This window comes from Nannospalax galili, unplaced genomic scaffold, assembly GCF_000622305.1.
Source record: "Nannospalax galili isolate Female #2095 unplaced genomic scaffold, S.galili_v1.0 scaffold1353, whole genome shotgun sequence".
Classification (NCBI taxonomy): domain Eukaryota; kingdom Metazoa; phylum Chordata; class Mammalia; order Rodentia; family Spalacidae; genus Nannospalax; species Nannospalax galili.
Genome location: NW_008333501.1, coordinates 506,593 through 530,827, shown reverse-complemented (window position 1 = coordinate 530,827; position 24,235 = coordinate 506,593). Strand labels below are relative to the sequence as shown.

The window sequence follows — 24,235 nt, the reverse complement described above, 5'->3', positions numbered from 1 at the left end:
GTAGATGATATCTTTGTTTATTTTCTTTTGTTGTCCCAAGTTATATTTGCTTCTCTCTCTGCTGTCTGTATTGCTTCAAGTATTCTTTGAAGGGCTGGTTTTGTGGACATGTATTCTTTCAGGCTTTTCATGTCATGGAAGATTTTTTTTCCCCCTCAACTGTGATAGACATTTTTGTTGGGTAAAGTATTCTGCTCTGGCATCTATTGTCATGTAGAACTGGAAATTCCTTGGTCCAGGCTCTTCTAGTTTGCACTGATAAGTCAGCTGTAATTCTGATGGGCTTTCCTTTGTATGTGACTTGTTTTTCTTTTGCTGTTTTCAGTATTCTCTCTTTGTTCTGTACATTTAGTGCTTTTACTATGATATGTTGTGGGGAGTTTCTTTTCTGATCCTGTCTATTTGGTGTTCTATGTGCTTCTTGTATTTGTATGAGGATGTCTTTCTTTTTTTTTGGTCTTTTTGAGACAGAGTCTCCCTGTAGTCCCGGCTGTCCTGGAACTCACTATGTTGACCAGGCTGGCCTTGAACTCACAGAGATCTGCCCGTGTCTGCCTCCAAAGTGCTGGGATTACACCACACTTGGCCTTAGGATGTCTTTCCTTTTTAAAAAATTTAAAAAAAAAATTTATTTTATGTGTATGTGTGTATTGCCTGCATATATGTGCGGGCACTTGTGTAGTACAATGCTGCGGAAGTCAGAAGAGGGCCTCAGAGTCCCCTGGAACTAGACATATGGGTGCTGGAATCGAACCCGGGTCCTCTGCAAGAGCAGTCAGTGCTGCTCCCAACCACTGTGGCATCTCTCCAGCCCCAGGGATGTCTTTCTTCAACTTTGGGAAATTCTCTTCTACAATGATCTTTAAGATCTGGCAATACCATTAACCTGCAATTCTTCTCCTTCCTCTATACCCATGATATGTAGATTTACTCTTTTCACGGTGTCCCATATCTCTTGCATATTCCATTCCTGTGTTTTTAAAATTTTTCCATAATCTTTTCTTGAGTGGTCCAGTTCTTCAACTTTATCCTCCAGTGTTGATATTCTGTTTTCCATTTCATTCATTCTAGTGGTGAGGCTTTCCCCTGTTGTTTCAAGTTGGCTTATTGAGTTTTTAACTTTCTTCCTCATTTCTGCCCGAGTTTTCTTCAATGTCTCTGTCTCTTTTGTGAATTAATTCAGAAGTTTATCCCTGTGTTCTTTTAGTTCTTCGATTTGTTTGTTCATGTGTTCTTTAAATTTGTTGAATTCCTTGATCATGTCTATGACTGTTCTTTTAAATTCAGTGTCCTGGGCCATCTCTAGGGATTCTCCTTGTAAGATTCTTCCATAGCACTGGTGGAGGTTGGTTGGGACGTAGTGCTTTGGCTTTCCATCTTATTATTCTTTCGTTGTGATTTTGGCATGTGAAGTTCTTTTGCTGTTTATGATTCTGATATGAGAATTAAGTCGATGTATGCTTCTGTTTGTATTATCGGGGTGCCTAGGTCCTTTCCTTACTGGTTATGTAAAACTGGTTGGTACAGGTTTCAGGTTCTCTCAGGTTTTATTTTGGAGGGAACTGATGGCTTCAGATCAGTACCATGTGGAGGCAGGATCCAGGCGCTCTCAGGCAGTCTCTGTGTTCTCAGGCCCTATGCCAGAGGGAGGCCAGAACCGGCACTCTCTGGTGGTCTGCTGCGATCATAGCCACTACACTGGTGCAGGTCGGAACCCACCTTCTCAGGCTGTCCCCCAATTTCTTTATGAGTACCCTGCTCAGCTGTTTCTGTAGACTCTGGTACGTTTTCAATTTTCTTTCCATCCTGAGACATATCCTATGGTTGAAACTTCTGGCTTCATCTCAAAGCCTGGGGCTCTGCTGTTTCTCCTGAGAGCATTTCCTTCTTCCCCAACTCATGGAGTGCACTTGGTTTGATTAAATTCTCTCTGCAAGTGTTCCAGGGTCACAGCCTCCCCAGTGTTCTGAGGATGGAGCTTATGTATCTGAGTTTGCATCTCCTTTGGTAGAGTGGTTAGGAGCTGCTCTAACAGGAGTAGTTCCAACCTCTGTTCTTCTGGGAATCTTTGGTCTCAGCTATAGACAGCATATGTCCTGAAGTTGACTGGCAGCCCCACAGGATCTAGCTGTTTTGCAATAATTGAAGTTCTACAAGAACTAGCAAAATTTTTGGATTCAAGACTGTCCGTTTGTGAAATATATATATATATATACAAATTTTTTTTTTTTGGTCTTTTGGAGCCGAGGCCTCCCTGTAGCCGCAGCTGGCCCAGATTTGCTAATGAAGACCAACCAGGCTGGCCTCTAACTCACAGAGATCTACCTGCCTCTGCCTCCCGAGTGCTGGGATTAAAGGCGTGCGCTACCACACCCGGCTTGTGAAGTATATTTTTTACTATGGACTTTTCATTGCAGTTCCCTTGATCTCCCACAAAGCCCTGATCCAAGTAATCACCCACCTTGAAATCAACCATTAGCATTTTGCTCTATCACCAATTTTGATCTTATGTCCAGCACTTCACAGGTGCCGGCATTGTCAACTGAGGCCCTGGTCTGGTGAAAGGTCATCGGAAGCACGCCCTTCCTAAAGGTACTTAGGCAGTCCTGCTTCTGCAGAGGCTTCTGGTTTCAGGAGTATGGCACTCTGCCTGAACCAGTCCCAGGCAGCAGTGAGCAGAGGGAGCAGCACCAGACTTGTACCACATCGTGCTAGGTTCCCGGAGGCCTTATTCACTCTGTAATTTTATTGTTTTTTAAGATTTATTTATTTTTATTTTTGTATGTGTGAGTGTTTGCCTGCATGTATGTATGAGCACCACATGCATGCAATGCCTGCTGAGGACAGAAGAGACCATCAGATTTTCTGGAACTGTACTTACAGGTGGTTGTGAATTGCCTTGTGGGTGCTGGGAACAAAACAAGGGTGTTCTGCAAGAGCAGCAATTGCTTTTAACTGCTGAGCCATCTCTCCAGTCCCTAGTTTTTATTTATTTAGATTTATTTTTATTTTTAATTAAGTGTATGCGTGTTGGGGTGGGGCATTGTGAACATGAATGCAGGTGCAGAGGCCAGAACAAGGCATCAGATTACCTGGACCTGGCGCGAAGGTGGTTGTGAACCTCCTGATGTGGGTGCTGGGAATTGAACTTGGGTCTCTGGAAGAAGCACAGTCCCTTAACTGCTAAGCCATCTCTCCAGCCCCTTAATTTTTAGTATTTCAATTAGCTTACAAAGTAATGAATTATGAGAATTTCGAATACATTTCATTTTGGTTGGGTCACATGCCTCAACCCAACCCCATTTTCCTGCTGCTCACCCTGCGCCCCTCCCTGGCACTCCCTGGTACTCTCTCTTCCGCTTTGCTCTATTGCCCCCCCCGTGTTAGAACCTCTTTGTTTTCAAGTCTTATGGGCTCCCTTCGAGTTTCCTGGCCTTGACCCATATTTGCCACCACCTGGGTACACATATTTAGTAGTTAGAGGCTAAGATCAGCTTATGAGAGGAAACACACGTCATGTATCTGAGTTACCTCACTTAAAATATCTTCCCAGTTCCATCCATTTCCCTGCAAATCTCAGAATTTCATTTTTCTTTAAAGCTTGATAAAATTCCATTGTGTGTATGTGCCACATTTTCATTATCCATTTATCTGTTGCTGGAGATTCTAGACCGATCTATTTCCTTGCTATTGTGAGGAGAGCAGCAACAAACATGGAAGTGCAAGTGTCTGTAGCAGGATGTGGCGTCTTTTCTGGATATGCCCAGGATGGCATAGGTGGGTCGTATGATAGTCTGATAGTCCTCTTTAAATTTGAGGAGACCCTACACTGACTCCTTAGTGGCTTCACTAGCTTATACTCCCACCAACAGTGTGTAGGGGTTCCTCCGCATCCTCATCAGAATTTGTTGTCCTTTGTTTTATCAACTGTTGTCATTCTCGTTGGGGTGGGATGGAATCTGAAAATAGTTTTAATTTTCACTTTCTTTTTTTTCTATTCAGTTTTTATTCCTAATCAGAAACTTAGCAATCCAGCTAGACTTGGAGGAGAAGAGGGAGAATATGGAACCCAAGGGACTGCAATCAGAGCACAGAGATTGTGGGATATGGTGAGCAGGTGGGGTGCAGGGCGCCCTCCTGACCTACAGAAGATGGGTCTGATGGGTAAGAGTCATACAAGTCAAAAGTATCAGAGCTGTCCGTGGTCAGCAATGCTGATCTTGCTGGTCTTGCCGTTCCTGAACCCAAAGTGCTCCATGGCTTCCGCAATGCTCATGCCTTCTTTCACCAGATGAAAAACTGGGAACTGTTTGTGTTTGGTCCAGCATTTGCCATGAACAAGATACCAGGACCTGTATGCTTCAGGGTAAAGTTCTCATCCTCAAATTTCTCTCTGTAGATGGACTTGCTGCCACTGCCATTATGGTATGTGAAGTCACCACCCTGGCAAGTGAATCCTGGAAGAACTGTGTGAAAGGAGGAACCCTTATATTATAACCAAATCTTTCTCTCCAGTGCTCAGAGCACAAAAGTTTTCTGCTGTCTTTGAAATTTTGTTAGCAAACAACTTGAAGGAGATGTGACCCAAAGGTTCACCATCCACCACGAAGTTGAAGAACACAGTGGGGTTGACCATGGTTGACAGCAAGAGGCTACAGGGGACAGCAATTGTCTGAAAAGCTTTAATTTGCACTTTCTGATGGCTAGAGATGTTGAACACTTTGTTTTGAGACATGATCTCATTATGTAAGCCTGGCTGGCCTGGAGTGTAGCAGAGACTGGCCTCAAACACAGATGTCCATGTGCCTCTGTCTTCCAATGCTGATATTAAAGGCATGCACCACCACACCCAGCTGAGATGTTGAACATTTAAAAAATATTTTATTTTTATTTTATGTGTATAAGTGTATTGCCTACGTGTATGTAAGTGCACCCTTGTCATGTAATGCCTGTGGAGGTCAGAAGAGGGCATTGGATCCCCTGGAACTGGAGTTGATGATGGTTGTCAGTTACCAAATGGGTAATGAGAGAACCAAACCCGGGTCCCCTGCAAGAGCAACCTGTGCTCTTAACTACTGAGCCATCTCTCCAGCCACGAGATATTGAACGTTTTTAAAAATATTTTGGGGCCATTCTGGTTTCTTCTTCTGAGAACTCTGTTCAAATCATGTGATTCATCTATCAATTGGCAACTTTGTTTCTCTGGTGTTTAAATTTTGCAGTTTTTTACACACCTGGGTATTAGCCCCTTGTCTGAAGTATATCTGGCAAAGATTTTTCTCTCATTCTGTTGATTTTTTTTCTTTTGCTGTGCAGAATCTTTTTAATTTCATGTGATCTCATTTGTCAATCCCTGGGGCTGTTTCCTGTAGTGTTGGGGTTCTGCACAGAAAGTTGTTGCCTATATCTGTGTGTTGAAGTGTTTCCTTCATGTTTCCTTCTAAGAGTTTCAGTGGTTCCAGTGTTAAATTAAGGCCTCTGATCCAGTTCGAACTGATTTTTGTGTAGTGGGAGAGATAAGGATATAATTTCATTTTTCTGCAGATAGATGCCAGTTTTGCCAACATACGTGTCATGCCTGATGGTACAAGGCTGGATGCTTTCCTCTAAGAGGAAAAGGACAAGGGTATCTACTCACCACTTTTGTTCAGCGTTGTGCTGGCGATTCTAGGGGCGGTGAGTCAAGAAAATGAGATCAAAGGAATTCAGGTTGGAAAGCAGGAGGTAAAACTGTAGCTGTCCTGATCCTGTGTATAAAATCGTAAGAAACTTACCAATACACTGTGAGAACTAGCAAATAACTTCAATAAGGTTACAGAGTACATGATCAATATATACAAATAAATTGTAATTATCTACACTAACAATGAACAGTTCAAAATTAAATTAAGTCAATTCCTCTTATAATGGCATCACAAAGAATAAAAATTTAGGAATAAGCTTAACAAAAGAAGGACAAAACTCCAAAAATGTAAAATTTTTTTGCTCTGGGTTTTTGGTTTGTTTTTAGGTGGAACTTCACTATGTTTGCAGACACTGGCCTTGAACTGGTGATTCTCCTGCCTCAGCCTCTTGAGTAACTGGGATTACAAGCAAATGCTTCCAGGCTCGGGTCACAATTTTTTACTTTGAAAACTAGGAAACAGTTTTTTTTTTTTTTTCGAGACAGGATTTCCTGTATCTTAGGCTAGCCTCAAACACTATATGTAGGTGAGGATGGCCTTAACTTCTGATCCTGCCTCTACCTACTGAACCCTGGGATTGCAGTTGTGCACCACCATGCACAGTTTACAAGGTGCTGGGGATTGAACCTAACCCTCCATTCATGTCAGGCAAGGCTCTACCAGTTGAACTACCCTCCCAGCCCCCTGAAATATTATTGAAAGAAGTTAATGAAGACCTAAAGAAATGGAAAGACAGCTCATGTTCATAAATTAGAAATTAATATTATTAAGATGCCCATATTTCCCAAAATGATCTACAGAGTCAATGGAAGCCATAGCAAAAAAATCTCAGCTGGACTTTTTTGTAAAAATTGACAAGTTGATTCTAAAATTCATGAGGATGAATTCAAGAGACCCAAAGTGCCAAAATAACTTTAGAAAGGGGAAACAAAGTTAAAAAGGACTCACACATTCTGATTTCAAAATTTAGTTATAAGATATATTAATCATTGGTCCTTCAACAGCACATACAATATGGAGAAGGTTAGCATGGCCCCTGTGCAAAAATGACACACAGATTGGTGAAGCATTCCATATTAAAAAATATTTATCAAGAATTGTTGAGATGTTTCAACAAGTAAAGGTGCTTGCCACCAAACCTGACAACCTGAGTTTCAATCCCCAGAACCTGAATAGAAGAAGAAAGCAACTCCCATAATTTGTCCTCTGACCTCCACATGTGCACCGTGGCATGTGCAGCCCCTTCTCCCCACAAAATAAATGAATAAAATTTAAAAAGACATAGCAATCGAGACAGTGATACTTTTGTTGAGGGCATAGCTCAGTTAGTAGAGTGCTTGTCCATCTTGCCAAAGCCCTGGGTTTGATCCTCAGCACCACATAAACTGGGCATGGTAGTACATGTTTATAATCCCAGCATTTGGGATGTAGAGGCAGAAGGATCAGGGATTCAAGATCATCCTTGACTATAGAGGGAGCTTAAGGCTAGTCTGGTGTACATGAGATGCTGTCCCAAAGATTAAAAAAGAAAGAAAGAAAGAAAAAGATTGTGATAGTAGTTCTTTATAGATCCAGCGATCAATGGAATAGAATTGAGAGTTGAGAAATAACCTCTGAATCTATGGTCAGTTGACTTTTGACCAAAGTAAGTAAATGAACGAATGAGATGGAAATGCCATCAAAATGTCAAAGAGACATCTGCACTCCTGTGTTCGTTATAGCACTGTTCACAGTAACCAAGATATGGGAAAAATTTAAGTGTCCATCTACTGAAGAACAGATGAGAAAAATGTGGTACATGTGTTACCAGAATTGTTAGGCTCAGTGCCTGGGCCTTGGCATCCGTCACAATCTAGGCTTGTTCAAGTAAACAGATAAGTAATGCTGAGAAGAGAAAAACTGTGTGTATACGCAGATGTATATATACTCATGGAGGCCAGAGGTTAGCCTAGGGCAACCTTTGCTTCCCTAGTATTGGGATTACAAACATGCACCACCACACCCAGTTTTTAAAAAAAATTTAAAAAATTATTTTTATTTTATGTGTATGAGTGTGTTGCCTGCATGTATGTGAGTGCACCCATGTCGTGCAATGCCGTGGAGGTCAGAAGAGGTGTCAGATTCCCCTGGAACTGGAGTTAAGCCATGTGGGTGCTGGGAATCAAACTTGGGTCCTCTTCAAGAGCAGTCAGTGCTCTTATCCTTGAGCCATCTCTCCAGCCCCAACACCAAGTCTTTTAAAAAATATATTTATTATTTTTATTTTATGTGTATGCATGTATTGCCTGCATGTAGGTAAGTGCACCTGTGTTGTGCAATGCCTGCAGAGGACAGAAGAGACTGTTGGATTCCCTGGAATTACGGACAGTTGTTAGGTGCCATGTGGGTACTGGGATTCGAACCCCGTCTTCTGCAAGAACAGTCAGTGTTCTTTCCGCTAAGCCATCTCTCCAGCACCCACACCCAGGTTTTTACCCGAGTATTCGTGACTGAACTCAAGTTGTTATGCTTGGGGGTCAAGCACTCGTTGGTAATAGTCTTGAGCCAGTTAAACTAAATTTAAGTGAAAATAAAATCTTTTAGGTGACCAGTGAGGTGACTCAGCGGGTGAAGGTGCTTGCTGCCAAACTCCATGACCTGAGTTCAATCCCTGGGACCCACATAGTAGGAGAGAGAGCCAGCTTCGAAAAGTTGTCCTCTGACCTCCACGCATGCACACACACACACACACACACACACACACACGTACATAATAAAAGAAATTTTAAAAAATTAATTTAATTTTTTAAATAAAAAGTCTAGAATGGTGAGATTTGTATATTTTTGTTATGTTTGTTTGCCGTAATTAAAAAACAGAACAATACGGAATAATAAATAGTCAATAACTTTCCTAGGTTATCAAAGGAAACAGAGGCTGAACTTCAGCCTGAGCGGGTAGGAGGAGCCTGCGGCCAGCAGAGACTGCTTTTCTGTAACCCTCTTCCTCCTCAGCAGCCAGCGCGTCCTGTGGAGAGCACTGGAAGATGGGCAGGAAAACAAAGTGCTTGGGAAAGGCTGTTTCCTAAACACACCCTGGTCAGGTGAGCACAGCAGGCGCTGCCCACCAGGCCCCTTTTGTCACTCCTCCATGGTCGGTGGCTCCGTGTCTTATGATACCTTGTTATTATCAACATGTGCTCTCAGGTAAGTTCCCTGACCTTCCTGAACCTCAATTCTTCCAGCTGCTTAGCAGGAAGAGTAAGGGAAACAAGCTGCCTTGGGGTTGGCCTGGGGATTGGATGAGATAAAGTTTGTCAGGTGCTCAGCCCAGACCCGTAATGCTGGGTAAATATTAACTCAATATTATTAATCATTGTGTGTGTGTGTGTGTGTGTGTGTGTGTGTGTGTATGCCCTGGGGATTACACACAGTAGGCAAGCACTTTACCACTGAATGACAACTCCAACCATTCTGGGGCAGTTTTATTACTTTAAAAAATTAAAATGTTTTATTTTATTACTTTATTTTTTATGTATATGAATGTTTTGTATCTAAGTATACCACATGTGTGTAATACCCGCAGATGCCAGAAGAAGGTGTCAGATTACCTGGAACTGGAGTTGTTAACCACCATGTGGGTGCTGGGAATCAAACCTGGGTCCTCTGCAAGAGCAGGCAGTGCTCTTAACTTCTGAGCTGTCTCTCCAGCCCCTGTTTTATAACTTTGTCTCTCAGCGGTTAGTTCTCCTCCACATTGACCATATATTTTTGAATGTGGTAACAGGGACATAGGTTACCAAAGGACAGAGCTTGTTTGGTAAATCCTCATCCTCATCACGTGTTCTGGAAAAATGAACCCAGATCTGATATGGAACAGTCCTTACTCCTCTGGTCCAGACAGCTTTGTTGAGCCTGGTGTCAGTGTGCACATCTGGAGTCCCCATCTCCTTTATGGCGAATTTCTAGATTTGAGTGCCCAAGGCACATGCTTCTAGAATCCCACTACATGGATGTACTTGTGAATGTTGATGGTGCATTCCTGGGTCACCACATCCTTGGTGGCAGAACGGCTCCCCTGCCACCCTTCTTTTCGGGAGCCATTCTTCCTGGTCCTAGCTGGAAAAGAAAGCTATTATTAATATTTTTATTATTATTATAAGCACCTAGCTGTCTAGGTGCTTAAGCTAAAAATGTAGGAGTTAATTCATATTTTCCCTCCTGCTTTCTCAGTTCCAATCAACAAAGCAGCTATTCAAATTGCATCTTAAATCCATTCACTTTTTGTTCTACATGCTCTGGGTTTGCCATTCATGCTGAAGTCTCAGGCTGGTCAGGAATCATTCAGTTTCTCTTCATTTCCATACGGCTCATGTGCTGGATGGCTTTAGTGTCAACTTGGAATACCTGGGTTGAGGGAGCCTCAATTAGGGAACTGCATTCATTGGACTGGCCTGTGGCCATGTCCATGGGGCACCTTCTTGATTGTTGAGTGATGTGGGAGGGCCCAGCCCACTGTGGGTGGTGCCATATCTGGCCAGGGGGCCTGTGTTGCATAAGAAAGCAGGCTGAGCAGGGGCCAGGGGAGCAAGCCAGTAAGCAGTGTTCCTCCATGGCCTGTGCTCCATCCAGCTCTTGCCTCCAGGTTCCTGCCCTGAATTCCTACCTTGGGCTCCTGGATGAACAGGATATGTAAGCTAAATAAACCCTTTCCTCCCCAAGTTGATATTGGTCAGAGTGTTTTGTCACAGCAATGGAGAAACAAACCAGGACAGCCCACCATTGTCCAGTTACTGGATCCTCCATCACATACCTGTCGTGTACTGCTATGGGGTGCGGGGATCTCAGGGCGCCAGCTGCTAGCGTGGCCCGGGTCTCCTGCGCACCTGGGAAGCGGCAGTCCCGCAGAGCGTCTGCTCCGCGTTGCTGGCAGGTCTCTGCTTCTCCGGTATCTGTGGGTCTCTGCTACTGAGGCTGGCCGGGTCACGTTCGCCCCAATTTCACCCGTGCACTCTCTCTCTAAGTTTGGGGCCCGTCAGCTGCCGGGTCACCAGGAGAGGTGCTGGGCGGCTAAAGCTGGATTTCCGTAAGTGGATGACGGAAGGATGGCGCCCCTCCCCCCAGACTGGATCACAGGATTTAGTGTTACAGCTTCAGACAAGTGACTCAGCTCAGATCTCAATGATTCAGCTCCAGCTCCAACTTTATTGGGGTAAAACTAGGACTATTTATAGTGTGGAGACAGTAGAAGAAGCCTTAGCTGATAGGTGCTCCTGGAATGCCCCATTTACATAGGGTGGTGGGCTTCTATCAGGCTATCAGACAATGCCTGATTAAAACCTGGTAGCTCCTGTGCGGGAGGGCATGTATCTTGTGACGGGCATTTCAAAAGTAAGTCAGGGAGGAGAGCAGAAGGCGCCCTGCTGAGAAGGGGAGTCCCCCCATTCACACCAAGCCAGCTTGTGGCTATCCAGACATGGGGAGACTGCTACCCTAAACAGCAGGGGTCCCCAACAGTCTGTGACCTTCCCATGTCTAACACAATAGTGATTGCAGCCAAAGGCACAGGCTGAAATCCCCGAGGGACCAGTGCTTGAGTAAAACCAAGATCTGAAACCTGATGTGAGACATTGACACTCAGTCCACAGTCACCAAAGGAAGTGACCAGGAGCTTATTCTGGGACTCCCAACAGAACATGTGTAAGCTTTACTCTGTGAGATCAAATCAGGCCACTCTGCCCTGGAAATCCAGGGAGTTCCCAGACCCAAACCCCAGTCACTCAGCTTTCATGTTTCCAGATTCCAGCAGCAACCTGGATGCCAAGGAGGCTGGAGGCTTGAGAGGCAAAGAACAAAAGAAAAAGCGGGCACCCAGGCTCAAGGACTCCCCTACTCCCTCCACAGAGGTGCTTTCCTGGAAAACTGGTGCTGCTCCCCAGCTCTTTTCTGACCAGGAAGCAAGTTCCTGGTGGAAAAGGCAGCTCCCTCAGCTAACAGCCTTCCTTATGACCCAGGACCAGGAAACCCAGCATCCCCTGGTGCTCCTTGCACAGGGCACCATCTTCTTTGCAAGAACTGCTAGAGAGAGTCCAGGGTCCAGTGACAGCTGGTAGCAAATAACATAAGACCAGGCAGCTGAGAAGTGCCTGCAGCCTTCGTCCTCCCTGGGGAATGAGGATCAGACGTCCACGTGAGCAGCTGCCAGCACTGCCCATTTAGACCAGACCATTGGGCAAACCAAGACTTCTCTCCACCACGGTGAGGTCCAGGCCAGCCTGGGCTACATAGTAAAATCCTGTCTCAAAACAAACAAACAAACAAACAAACAAACAAACTAGAAGGCAAAAGGTAATGGAGAGGAGTGACTGAGAAAGAAAGAAAAATTTAGGCCGGGCGTGGTGGGGCGCGCCTTTAATTCCGCACTTGGGAGGCAGAGGCAGGAGGATCTCTCTGAGTTCGAGGGAGGCCAGCCTGGTCTACCTAGTGAGTTCCAAGACAGCTAGAGCTACAGGGAGACCCTGTCACAAAAGACAAAAAAAATTAGGAAAAAGCTAAGGGGGGGCACTGAGGAAAGTCAGTGGTAGAGTCAGAACAAGGACAAAGTCCTGGGTTCCAGATCTAAGTCCCTGGAAAGAGAACAAAGACAGGTTCTGGTATGCACCTCCGCTACGTCAGGGGGCGCTGTCGGGACCCAGTGAGGCAGGTGGGCGTGGTCAGAAGGGCGTGGCCACAGCCTAGCTAGGCTGGCGGGGAGAGAGGTCGAGGCGAGGTTCCGCGGAGTTGCTCCAGGTGAGTGTCCGGATCCTGGACCGCAGGGAAGCCACACTGGGCGCTAGGGAGCTGGGGGAGGCAGGGGCGGGGCCGTCTGGGTCCTGCGGGCCTCAGTTTCCCCAGTGGAGGGATGGGCGGCGCCCTGGCCCCGGCCTCCTCTGCAGCCTGGCAGCCGGCGCCCTGCTCCCCTCCCTGGCGGCCCTGCCACGTGCTTGCTGCCAGGATCTCCCTGCCCTGGCGTCCCGCCTGGGCCCAGCCATCCTCCAGTGGTCACCCTGTGCGGCCTTGGGCAAGTTACTTCACCTCTACGCCCGTTTTCTCACCTCTAAAATAGGTAGGATGGGGCCGGCGACATGGCTCAGGGGATAAAGGCACTTGGCGCCTGACGACCCGAGTTCGATCCCAGGCCCCACATGGTGGAAGCAGAGTACCGACTCCCGCAAGTGGTTCTCTGACCTCCACCTATGTGCACATGTGCCCATCCTCCAAAATAGATAAGTAAATGTAAAAAAGAAAAAAATTTAAAATAGGCAGATGCACCCTGCACCATGTTTTGATCGCTATAAAAGATGAAGGTGCTGAGCATCGTGGCACACGCCTTTAATCTCAGCAGTGGCAGGAGGATCGCTGTGAGATTGAGGCAAGCCTAGGGTGTTCCAGGTCTCCAGGACCTATAGGGAGACCCAGTTTCAAAAAACAACTAGCAACAAAAATGAACGGGTATAGGTTCAAAGCCAAGCATGACTTCAGTGATGATATAATTATTATTTTGATTGCCTGATTTATTTATTTGCTTGTTTTTGTGGCAGTGAAGATCAAGACCAAGGCCTCTGGAGACACAGGGTGTACCACTGAACTACATCCTCAGCTTACTATTTGGTGAATATTTTTGTCCAGGAAAGAAGGACAGAGCAAAGATAGCTTTCCACACAGCTCACACACCCTGCCTGAGTGTCGCAGTCTGTTGACCAGGCTGAGGGTCAGGGTTGAGCTTGGGGTTTCTGTTATACAAAAGCGGTGGTTCAGTAAGTACATGGCTGGGTTTCTTTCTACACTGGGAAAATCAATCCTGGTCAATATTGTCCTTGAAAGCCTTGGGTTCTTGAAAGCGTCCTCCAACTGGTGGTTCCTTCTCTTCCAGTTCCTTCCAATTCCAGGTGCCTCCTTTTAACCGTTTTTAATTTATTTTTATTTTTATCTGTATGAGTGTTATGCTTGTATGTGTGTAAGTGCACCCATGTTGTGCAGTGTCTGTGGAGGACAGAAGAGGGCGTTGGATCACCTGGAACTGGAGTTATGGACGGTTGTTAGCTTCCATGTATCCGGACATGGGGAGACTGCTACCCTAAACAGCAGGGGTCCCCAACATACTGCCATCTGGCCACTGCCTCTGCTTTTGAGGGTTTGTTTCTGGGCTCTATTCTGTTCTATTGGCCAGGCCTGATTGAACAGGTGCATCCTGCCTTGCCTCCATTCAGCCCCACGGCTACCCTCATGTCCCAGTGGACAACCATGATGGTCCCACTCTGGAAACTTTGCACCCTAGGCCATGCTCTATGGGGCAATCCAAGGGTACATTTTCCCCTCTTAAAGTGATGAAAGAGTGCATGAGGTCCTGAGTCCAACCCCAGCACTACTAAAGAGGTTCATTCAACAGCTGATCCTCAGAAATAAATTAATCACAGATTCATTAATATCACAATGACAAAACAAAAGCTTGCACCCCAACAAGCAAAAATTCCCTCATTGCCATGTAGGCTTCTCTAGTCCACAGTGAGAAGAAGTGGCACATCTTTACAGGAATGGACATACCTAGGGAACCTGACTTGGGAGTGTATGGATGTGTGTGTGGTGTGGTCTGTGTTGCAGCTGCGGGTGGTGGGCCTTCCATTATTGTCATCGCTTTTAATAGAACTTAAGCTTTTGGGTGCAGAAATTCTGCCTTTTCTGCCATATACTCAACATTTTGATCAGTTTGTGACACTTAAATATTGAATGCAGAATTAAAGGATGAAGATGGATGATCTGATTGCAAAAATATGAAAGACAAAATAAGAGGGAAGAGCCCCGTGTGGTGGCCCCTGCCTTTAATCCCAGCACTTGGGAGGAAGAGGCAGGTGGATCCCTGTGAAGTCCAGGCCAGTCTGGTTACACGGTGAGGTCCAGGCCAGCCTGGGCTACATAGTAAAATCCTGTCTCAAAACAAACAAACAAACAAACAAACAAACAAACTAGAAGGCAAAAGGTAATGGAGAGGAGTGACTGAGAAAGAAAGAAAAATTTAGGCCGGGCGTGGTGGTGCGCGCCTTTAATTCCGCACTTGGGAGGCAGAGGCAGGAGGATCTCTCTGAGTTCGAGGGAGGCCAGCCTGGTCTACCTAGTGAGTTCCAAGACAGCTAGAGCTACAGGGAGACCCTGTCACAAAAGACAAAAAAAATTAGGAAAAAGCTAAGGGGGGGCACTGAGGAAAGTCAGTGGTAGAGTCAGAACAAGGACAAAGTCCTGGGTTCCAGATCTAAGTCCCTGGAAAGAGAACAAAGACAGGTTCTGGTATGCACCTCCGCTACGTCAGGGGGCGCTGTCGGGACCCAGTGAGGCAGGTGGGCGTGGTCAGAAGGGCGTGGCCACAGCCTAGCTAGGCTGGCGGGGAGAGAGGTCGAGGCGAGGTTCCGCGGAGTTGCTCCAGGTGAGTGTCCGTATCCTGGACCGCAGGGAAGCCACACTGGGCGCTAGGGAGCTGGGGGAGGCAGGGGCGGGGCCGTCTGGGTCCTGCGGGCCTCAGTTTCCCCAGTGGAGGGATGGGCGGCGCCCTGGCCCCGGCCTCCTCTGCAGCCTGGCAGCCGGCGCCCTGCTCCCCTCCCTGGCGGCCCTGCCACGTGCTTGCTGCCAGGATCTCCCTGCCCTGGCGTCCCGCCTGGGCCCAGCCATCCTCCAGTGGTCACCCTGTGCGGCCTTGGGCAAGTTACTTCACCTCTACGCCCGTTTTCTCACCTCTAAAATAGGTAGGATGGGGCCGGCGACATGGCTCAGGGGATAAAGGCACTTGGCGCCTGACGACCCGAGTTCGATCCCAGGCCCCACATGGTGGAAGCAGAGTACCGACTCCCGCAAGTGGTTCTCTGACCTCCACCTATGTGCACATGTGCCCATCCTCCAAAATAGATAAGTAAATGTAAAAAAGAAAAAAATTTAAAATAGGCAGATGCACCCTGCACCATGTTTTGATCGCTATAAAAGATGAAGGTGCTGAGCATCGTGGCACACGCCTTTAATCTCAGCAGTGGCAGGAGGATCGCTGTGAGATTGAGGCAAGCCTAGGGTGTTCCAGGTCTCCAGGACCTATAGGGAGACCCAGTTTCAAAAAACAACTAGCAACAAAAATGAACGGGTATAGGTTCAAAGCCAAGCATGACTTCAGTGATGATATAATTATTATTTTGATTGCCTGATTTATTTATTTGCTTGTTTTTGTGGCAGTGAAGATCAAGACCAAGGCCTCTGGAGACACAGGGTGTACCACTGAACTACATCCTCAGCTTACTATTTGGTGAATATTTTTGTCCAGGAAAGAAGGACAGAGCAAAGATAGCTTTCCACACAGCTCACACACCCTGCCTGAGTGTCGCAGTCTGTTGACCAGGCTGAGGGTCAGGGTTGAGCTTGGGGTTTCTGTTATACAAAAGCGGTGGTTCAGTAAGTACATGGCTGGGTTTCTTTCTACACTGGGAAAATCAATCCTGGTCAATATTGTCCTTGAAAGCCTTGGGTTCTTGAAAGCGTCCTCCAACTGGTGGTTCCTTCTCTTCCAGTTCCTTCCAATTCCAGGTGCCTCCTTTTAACCGTTTTTAATTTATTTTTATTTTTATCTGTATGAGTGTTATGCTTGTATGTGTGTAAGTGCACCCATGTTGTGCAGTGTCTGTGGAGGACAGAAGAGGGCGTTGGATCACCTGGAACTGGAGTTATGGACGGTTGTTAGCTTCCATGTTGGTGCTGGGATTTGAACCTAGGTCTTCTGCAAGAACAGCCAGTGCTCTTAACCACTAAGCCATCGGTCCAGTCCCCCGTGTTTACCTTTTTAAAACATTAGCTTGTGTGTGTGTTTGTGTGTGTGTGTGTGTGTGTGTGTGTGCAGCACATGCATGCAGGTGATTGTTTAGCCACCATGTCGGTGTTGGGAACTAAACCTGGGTCTACTGGAAGAGCAGCAAGTGTCTTGACTGCTGAGCTATCTCTCTAGCTCTAGTGTTTACCTTTTCAAGGAACTGCCGAATTGCTCTTTAAAGCTATCATACCATTTTATATTCCTGCAGTAAGGTGTGAGGGTTCTGATTGCTCTGCAGTCTCATCAGTGCTTTTTGAGACAGGGTTTCCCTATTAACCCCAGCTGGCCTGGAACTCACTATGTAGACCAGGCTGGCCTTGAATTCACAGAGATCCACCGGCCTCTCCATGTCCAACTTCCAGCCGTATTTATGTTTATTGAGACAGGCTCTTTCTATGTAGACCTGGCTGGCCTGGAACTCACAGAGATCCGCCTGCCTCTGCCTCCCTAGTGCCAGGATTAAGGACTGTCTTAGAAGGTATGTATGCCATTGTGGGTTGTAATTATTCTTTGTTGTTTTTGCTTGGAATTGGCTATTATGGGGTAGGGGTGAGGGCTAACAGCAAGCCTTGCTGCTTGTAACAGTTTCACTGTGGGATTGATAATTTAATTATAAAAATTATCTTTTTAGGACTTAGGATGTCTTCATTGGTCAGGCATTATTTGGGACAGCATGGAAGACCTTCACTAGCCAAAGGGTAAAGTAAGATATTCTATAAATATGTATCTTTGGCTTTTGTTCATTTCAAGATAAAAATAGCAAAATTAAATGAAGACACAAATACAAGTATCAAGATTTAATTTTGACAATTATTGCTGATTTCATTTTAATTTTAGTGTCTATAATTAGAAAGACAACATCCTTTTCATTTCTTGGTTTCAAAGGCAGTACACTTATTTAAAAAAAAAACAACTTCATTTTGAAATAATTATAGACCCACAAGAAGCTGTAATAAATACTTTAAAAAATATTTGCGACCTCTCTCTGCTTCCCTGGACCTGCACCACCGGCTAACTCTCCTAGCCTGCACTCCATCCTCAGACCTCTTGGGGCAAGTCCAACAACTTCATTTTGAAATAATTATAGACCCACAAGAAGCTGTAATAAATACTTTTAAAAATATTTGCAAACACTGAAATATGTGATGGGAAGAAAGTGCACAACCTGTATGGCCCACCCCCGGGCCTGTATGTGGCCCCCCCGGCCTGTGTGCCCCCCCCCAAGGCCTGTGCGTGCAGCCCACCCCCGGGCCTTCGCCAGGGTGCTGTGGGTTCTTCAGACTCTTTGTTATGTTGCTAGTGAAAACCGTAAACTCTTAAGTTCTGTTAGTATGTGTTTAAGGTGATCTATAGATTTAGGATCGCTCATTAACGTTCACCTCCGCAAATGTCAAAATAGATGCTATCAAATTTTACACTTTTTTCTTCTCTTTAACATTTATATTCACATGTATTAATTGTACAGAGTCACAGGTTTCATTGTGACATTTCATACATACATGTAATACGCTGTGATCACATTCATCCCCCCTTTACCTGCCTTATTCTCTCTCTTCTCTCTCCCTGATCTGATCTGATGCCCTTCCTCTTCCTTAATAGTTCCCTCAACTTTCACGTCTTTTTTTTTTTTTTTTTTTCCAGTTTTGACATAAGAGAAAAAACAGGGCCTTGTCTTTCGGGGTCTGGCTTATAGTATAACATGATGATTTCCAGTTCCATCCATTTTCTTGCAATGACATTCCGTGTGTGTGTGTGTGTGTGTGTGTGTGTGTGTGTGTGTGTGTGTGAGACCTAGAGAACCACCTTGGGTGTCATTCCTTGGAAATTGCCTATCTTGGTTTTTCAGTTTTTTGAGACAGGGATGACCTAGAACTCACTGTATAGACCAGGTTTGTCTTGAACTCGCCTCTGAGTGCTGCAGTGCCATCACACTCGGCTGTACTTTGTTTTTGGAGACAGGTTGTCTTGCTGGCCTGGAGCTCACTAACTAGTCTGGGCTAGCTGGCCACAAGCCCCAGGGATCTGCTTGTTTCTCCCGTGCTGGGATTACAGGTGACTGAGCTGTCTCCCCAGTCCTCCATTTTTTTCTATGGTCAAATAATAACCAGTGTGTGTTGTATGTGTTTTTTGTTACTGTTGCTCATTTCCATTGTGGATATTTGTGCCATGTCTTTTTAGCCATCTGTTGATAGACATCTAGGCTGATTCTATAACTTGGCTTTTGTTAATCATGCCTGGATAAACATAGATATACAGGATGGCAACTGTATGCAGACTTTAATTCCTTTGGTGTCTGCCTCAGAGCGGTGTGGTTGGATCATGTCACAGTTTTTTTTAAGGAACCTTCATACTGATTTCCATAGTCACTGCGCTAATTTATTTTCCCTCCAGAGTAGCATATAAGGAGGCTCCACAACCCACTCTGGTATCTGTGGATTGTTTCCTAGGGGACAGCCGTCTGACTGGACTGAGATGGGATTTCAGTGTTGTTTCAAATGCATTTCCCTGATGACTTAAGTTGTTGAACATTTTTCATGAATTCATTGGCCATTTGTACTTAAATTTTTTTTTAATTAGAAAAATCTTTTAAAATGTGTGTGTGCGCGCACACATGTGGAGACATGAGGTCAGAGTACAACTTTGTAGTTAATTCTCCATTTTTTTTAACTTTAAAAAAAAATTTATTGAGAATTTCATACATGCATATAAAGTGTTTTGAGCAAGTCCACGCCCACCTCCTCCCTCCAACTCCTCCCATATCTCCCCATCACTTTTTTCGGAACTCTTCTAGTTGTATGTGCATTCTGAGGATCAAATTCAGGTCGTCAGGGTTTCATGACAAGGGTTTTACCTGCTGAGCCAGCCCTATTTGTACTTTTGAGAACGTCTATTCAGTTCATTTGCCTTATTGATTAGATGATTTGTTCTTTGGTGTTCATTTGTCTTTATATTTTATTTATTTATTTTGTGTGTGTACCATGATACATGAGTGGAGGTCAGAGGACAGTTTGTGGGAGTTGTTTCTCTCCTTCCACCATATGGGTCCCAGGGATTGAACTCAGGTCAACAGGCTTGGTGACAAACGCTTTTACTTGAGCTGTCTTGTGTTTCGTGTGCTGAGTTCTTTGTGTATTTGGATATCATCTCTGGTCAGATGAAATGTAACTGGCAAAGATTTTCTCTCATTCTGCGGGCTTACTCTGTACTGTAACTGTTTGCATTGCTGTGCAGAAGCTTAATTTCCTGAGCTACTGGAGTCTCATTCAGAAAGTCATTGCTTATGCAACATTGAAGTCTGTGCTCTTTGTTTTCCTCTAGAAGTTTCAAAGTTCCAGGTCTTAAAATAAGGTCTTTGATCCGTTTTAAGTTGATTTTAGTACAGTGTGAGAGGGAGAGATCTATTTATCTTCCAGTACCATTTGTTGAAAGAGGCCATCTTTTCTCTAGTGCATATTTTTGGCTCTTATGTTAAAAATCAGGTTGCTGAGACTCAGAAAGACAAATATTGCATTCTTTCTCTCATAATGGGAAATCTAGATTTAAAAGTGTGTGTGTGTGTGTGTTTATATATATATGTGTGTGTGCTTGTGTTTGTATATATGTGTGTGTGCATTTGTAGGTTGTGCTGGTTAATTTTGTCAACGTGACACAACAAGAGTCATCTGGGAGGATGGAACTCAATTCAGGAATTTTCTCCATCACATTGGCCTGTGACCATGCCTGTGAGGCATTTTCTTGATTGCTAACTGATGTAGGAAGGCCCAGCCCACTGTAGGTGGTGCCAACTCTAGGGAAATGGGCCCAAGCTATATAGGAAAGGCAGCTGAGCAAGCCAGGAGAAGCAAGCCAGTTACCAGTCGTTCCTCTGTGGCCTTTGCTTCAGTTCTGCCTCCAGGTTCCTGCTTTGAGATCCTGCCTTAGCCTCCCTCGATGGACTATAAGCTGTAAGGTGAAAATAAATTCTTTCCTCTCCAAGTTGGTTTTGGTCAGTGTTTTCTCAGATCAACAGACAGCAAACTAGTACATAGGTCATGAAGCAGAAGGAGGACCTTGAGAGGGGAGCAAATGCTATAAGAGAGGGGTAACTGGGAAAAAAGAGGATGAAAGCAGGAGGGAGCAGCCAGTGTAGGTCCTTTTTTTTTTTTTTCCCTTTTGGCAGGATCTCCCTAGCCCCAGCCTGCCTAGAGCTCAATATGTATACCAAGCTGGCCTTGACCTTACAGAGATCTGCCAGCCTCCGCCTCCCCAGTGCTGGGATTAAAGGCGTGTGCCACCACACCCAGTGTCAGTCTATGTCTTTTAAGTGGAAAGTTACAATTGTATATGTTTGGGGTGGCTCTCTTTGGGGAGGTTATGGAGCCTTGCTGGAGGAAGTGTGTCGCTGGAGGTGAGCCTTTGAGAGTGTATAGGCTCGCTCCACTTCTGAGGCTCTGCTTGTGTTTGTGTGCTTGCAGTTCAAGATGTGAGCTCGCAGCTTCATGCTCCCGCTGTTTGTGGCCATGCCTCCCTGCCATTGTAGACTCTCCCTCTGGAGCTGTAAGACCAAATAATCTCTTCTTCCGCTAAATTGGCTTGGTCCTATTTTATCACAGCAGCAAAAAGTAACTAATACAGAAGTGGGAGGCAGAGGCAGGGGGATCTCTCTGTGTTCCAGGCCAGTCAGGGATACATAGTGAGACCATGTCACAAAAACAAAAAAAGAGAAAAAGACTGTGAAGGGAAAAAGCTCTCGTTACAAAATAAAGAAAAATCTTTAAAAAAAATTGATAAAGGTAACAAGAAAAATTAAAATAAAAACATAGCTCTAAAATATAAAATATTAAAATTATAGTCAAAAGTAGAAATTAGAAAAGTGGACAAAGACCTCACTGCAACCAACCTTCAAAGCCAATCAACAGGACACTTCTTCCCCTTCGCCGTTCCTTTTTTTTTTTTTTTTTTTTGGTCTCTTTGAGACAGGGTCTCCCTATAGCCCCAGAACTCACTATGTAGACCAGGCTGGCCTCAAACTCACAAAGATCCGCCTGCCTCTGCCTCCCGAGTGCTGGGATTAAAGGTGTGCATCACCACCCCCGGCCACTTTAAAAAAATATATTCTATTTTATTTTATGCGTGTGAGTGTATTCCCTGCTATTCATCTGATCCCGAGTTCCTTAGTGTGTGTTGAATTAACGAATGGATCACTTTCTTCCCTCTCTTAGTGTAAAATGTAGATGGCAGTGTTTACCCTCAGGACACGAGATGGAAGAGTCAGTGTGAAGAGCGTACAGGGCTATCCAAGTATTGTGTTGGCCTAGGAGGTAGAATGTTGTCTTCTAACCTGGAGCACCAGTTTCTTATTATGGGTCAACCAAACAGACTTCCAATTTCCATCTTAACTCTTTGGTTATTTACAAGAAGTGACGGAGGGGTGTTTAGGTGGCAGATGGGGGCATTCTGGTTACTGAAATAAATGTTAAAAATTGACGGCTTTGGCTTTGGCAGCTGGGGTTCTCTGTACGCTCGGACTGTGTACGTTGGTTTACAGCTGCCTGGTTTGGGAAAGTACCTGGTTTCTGAATCAACTATCTTAAAACAACATTGTTTTCCTTGGAGGTCTCTGGACATCAAGTTACAGAGTCAAGGACTGGGGAGTTGGCTCAGTGGGCATGAGCACTTGCTGTCAAGCATGTGAACCTGAATTCCAATCTGCACAACCCATGTAGAAAGCTGGGTGTGGTCATGCCTGCAAATCTAGCCCTGGGAGTTGGATTTATGTGTCGGGGAGGATAAGGGGATTGCAGCTCCAGGTTCAGTGAGAGACTTTGTCTCAATGGAATGATGGAGAGTGAAAGAGCAGAACACTTCATATCCTCCTCTGGCCTCTGCGTGCATGCATAGATACGTGTACATACACATTTTTTTGTTTTTGTTTTTACTGTTACAGAGTTGAGCCACACCACCTAGTCCCACTGTTACCAGAGCTGCTCCCTCTCCTTTTGTCCTGGCTTGCTCAGAAAGCCCTAAGTGACAAGTATGACCAGCCTTTCAAAGTTGTTCTTACTGGAGAGTCTGGTGTTGGAAAGATTTATTTAGAATGAGTTTAATGTGGAAAGCATGCTCATCATTAGAGTGGCGTTTACAAGAAACATCCAGGTTGATGGAAAACAATGAAGGCACATATATGGGACGTGACTGGGCAAGACTGATACCAAGCTGTAGGAGCCTTATTGGTTCATGACATTCCTGAACATCTCACGCACAGCACTGTCAAGCACTGGCTGGAAGCACTGAGTTCACGCTGCTAGTAGTGTTGCTATCATGCTTGTGCGTAGTCAGAGCGACTCGAGTCATCTTAGGACAGTACCTACAGGTGAGGCAAGAGCTTTTCAGAGGAGAATGATTTGCCATTCATTGAGATGTCTGCGCTAGATTCCATAAGTGTAGTAGCTGCTTTCCAGACAATTTTAACAAATATAACACATTGTTTCTCAGAAGCAAATGTCAAACAGACAGATAGGAAAATGACATGTCTCCAAGCAACAGTGTGGTTCCTATTCATGTTCCGTCAACCACTGAAAGAAGCCAAAGGCGGAGTGCCGTCAGAACATCTGAGATGCTTGTTTCTTCTTCCCTAGAAGACTGTATAGTCCATTTCCAGGACTGAGATTTAAATATATTTGTAATTTTTATGGATAAAAAAAGTTACAGGGTCAGAAATTGTTCATGAAGACAAATCCTTACAGTGTATTCTCAAATACTTTTCAGTGTTCTGGGATGGGATTATTTTTGTTAAGCATAATCTTGATGGTAGATGGCATGTGTACACACATGTACTTACGGCTCCTAGTTACACTGTCTCATGAAAGTGAGTCTGTACATCAGTAATGAGGCACCTGGTAAGTTAATATTAACTGGTTTGAAGAATGAGGTATTCGGTCCTCCTCCAGTCTGGTCTTCATTTGTTTTTGCAAATGTCCTCAGGACTCTGAAAGAATTAGTTATTAGTAGGGCAGCCCTAACAGTGCAGGGAGCTGGCAGCCGAACATGGCAGAACTGTGCCTGCCCCTAGTTGTGCAGGCAGGGAGTCTGAAATCAAGGTGGCAGCAGGTGGTGCTCTGGATTCTGAGCGGCCTGCTTCTAGTTACTAGGCCTGCTGCCACCCAGTGCTCCCTGGGTCTGACTGCAGCTCTGCAGAATCTCCCTCTACTGTCACGTGGTATTCCCCCACCATCTCTGTGTCCAGATTGCTTGGTGACAATAGTCATTTCATCAGGTTTCAGTCTAATCTGTAATGATTTTGCCTTAACTTGGTCACCTCTATAAAGGTTCTGCTTTCAAATCCAGTTGTGTGCCCACCTCCCCATGGTTTCAGTTTCTTCAGTTTAAGCTACTCATAGTTATTCATGAGCTAAAAATATTAAATGAACAATTCAAGAAACAAGCAATTGATGATTTTTAAGTTGTGTCCCGTTCGGATGAAATCTTCCCATCGTGTCTATCTGCTCTATCTGCTCCATCTTGTCCAGGATGAATCATCACTTTGTGAAGGGTAGGCACATGCTGCCTGTTAGTCACTTAGCCATTACAGAAACCAGACTGACAACAAATCACAGGAGGTACTCTTAATTTTGCTTAATACCAGTCCCAAAGCGCAAAAGCAGGGAAACTGGCAGTTGGGGTGTGCCAAAGAGGAGAGGGAAAGTGTTTCCTTTGTGTG

General features: G+C 45.0%; 1 protein-coding gene and 3 pseudogenes across 1 annotated transcript in view; 3 read left to right on the top strand and 1 right to left on the bottom strand.

Annotated features, from left to right (window-relative positions):
- Positions 1–4,189: 4,189 nt before the first annotated feature.
- LOC115069478 lies at positions 4,190–4,645 on the bottom strand (annotated as a pseudogene).
- A 2,046-nt stretch (positions 4,646–6,691) lies between these two features.
- Positions 6,692–6,765, top strand: LOC115069481 (annotated as a pseudogene).
- An 8,464-nt stretch (positions 6,766–15,229) lies between these two features.
- LOC103730127 lies at positions 15,230–23,130 on the top strand (annotated as a pseudogene).
- Positions 16,156–24,235, top strand: part of LOC115069479 — a 40,349-nt gene continuing 32,269 nt past the window's right edge. Inside the window, exons 1-2 of the mRNA XM_029561199.1 lie at positions 16,156–16,256; positions 17,168–17,234. The gene's annotated coding sequence lies outside the window, so the exon portion shown is untranslated. The remainder of the gene's footprint in view (positions 16,257–17,167; positions 17,235–24,235) is intronic.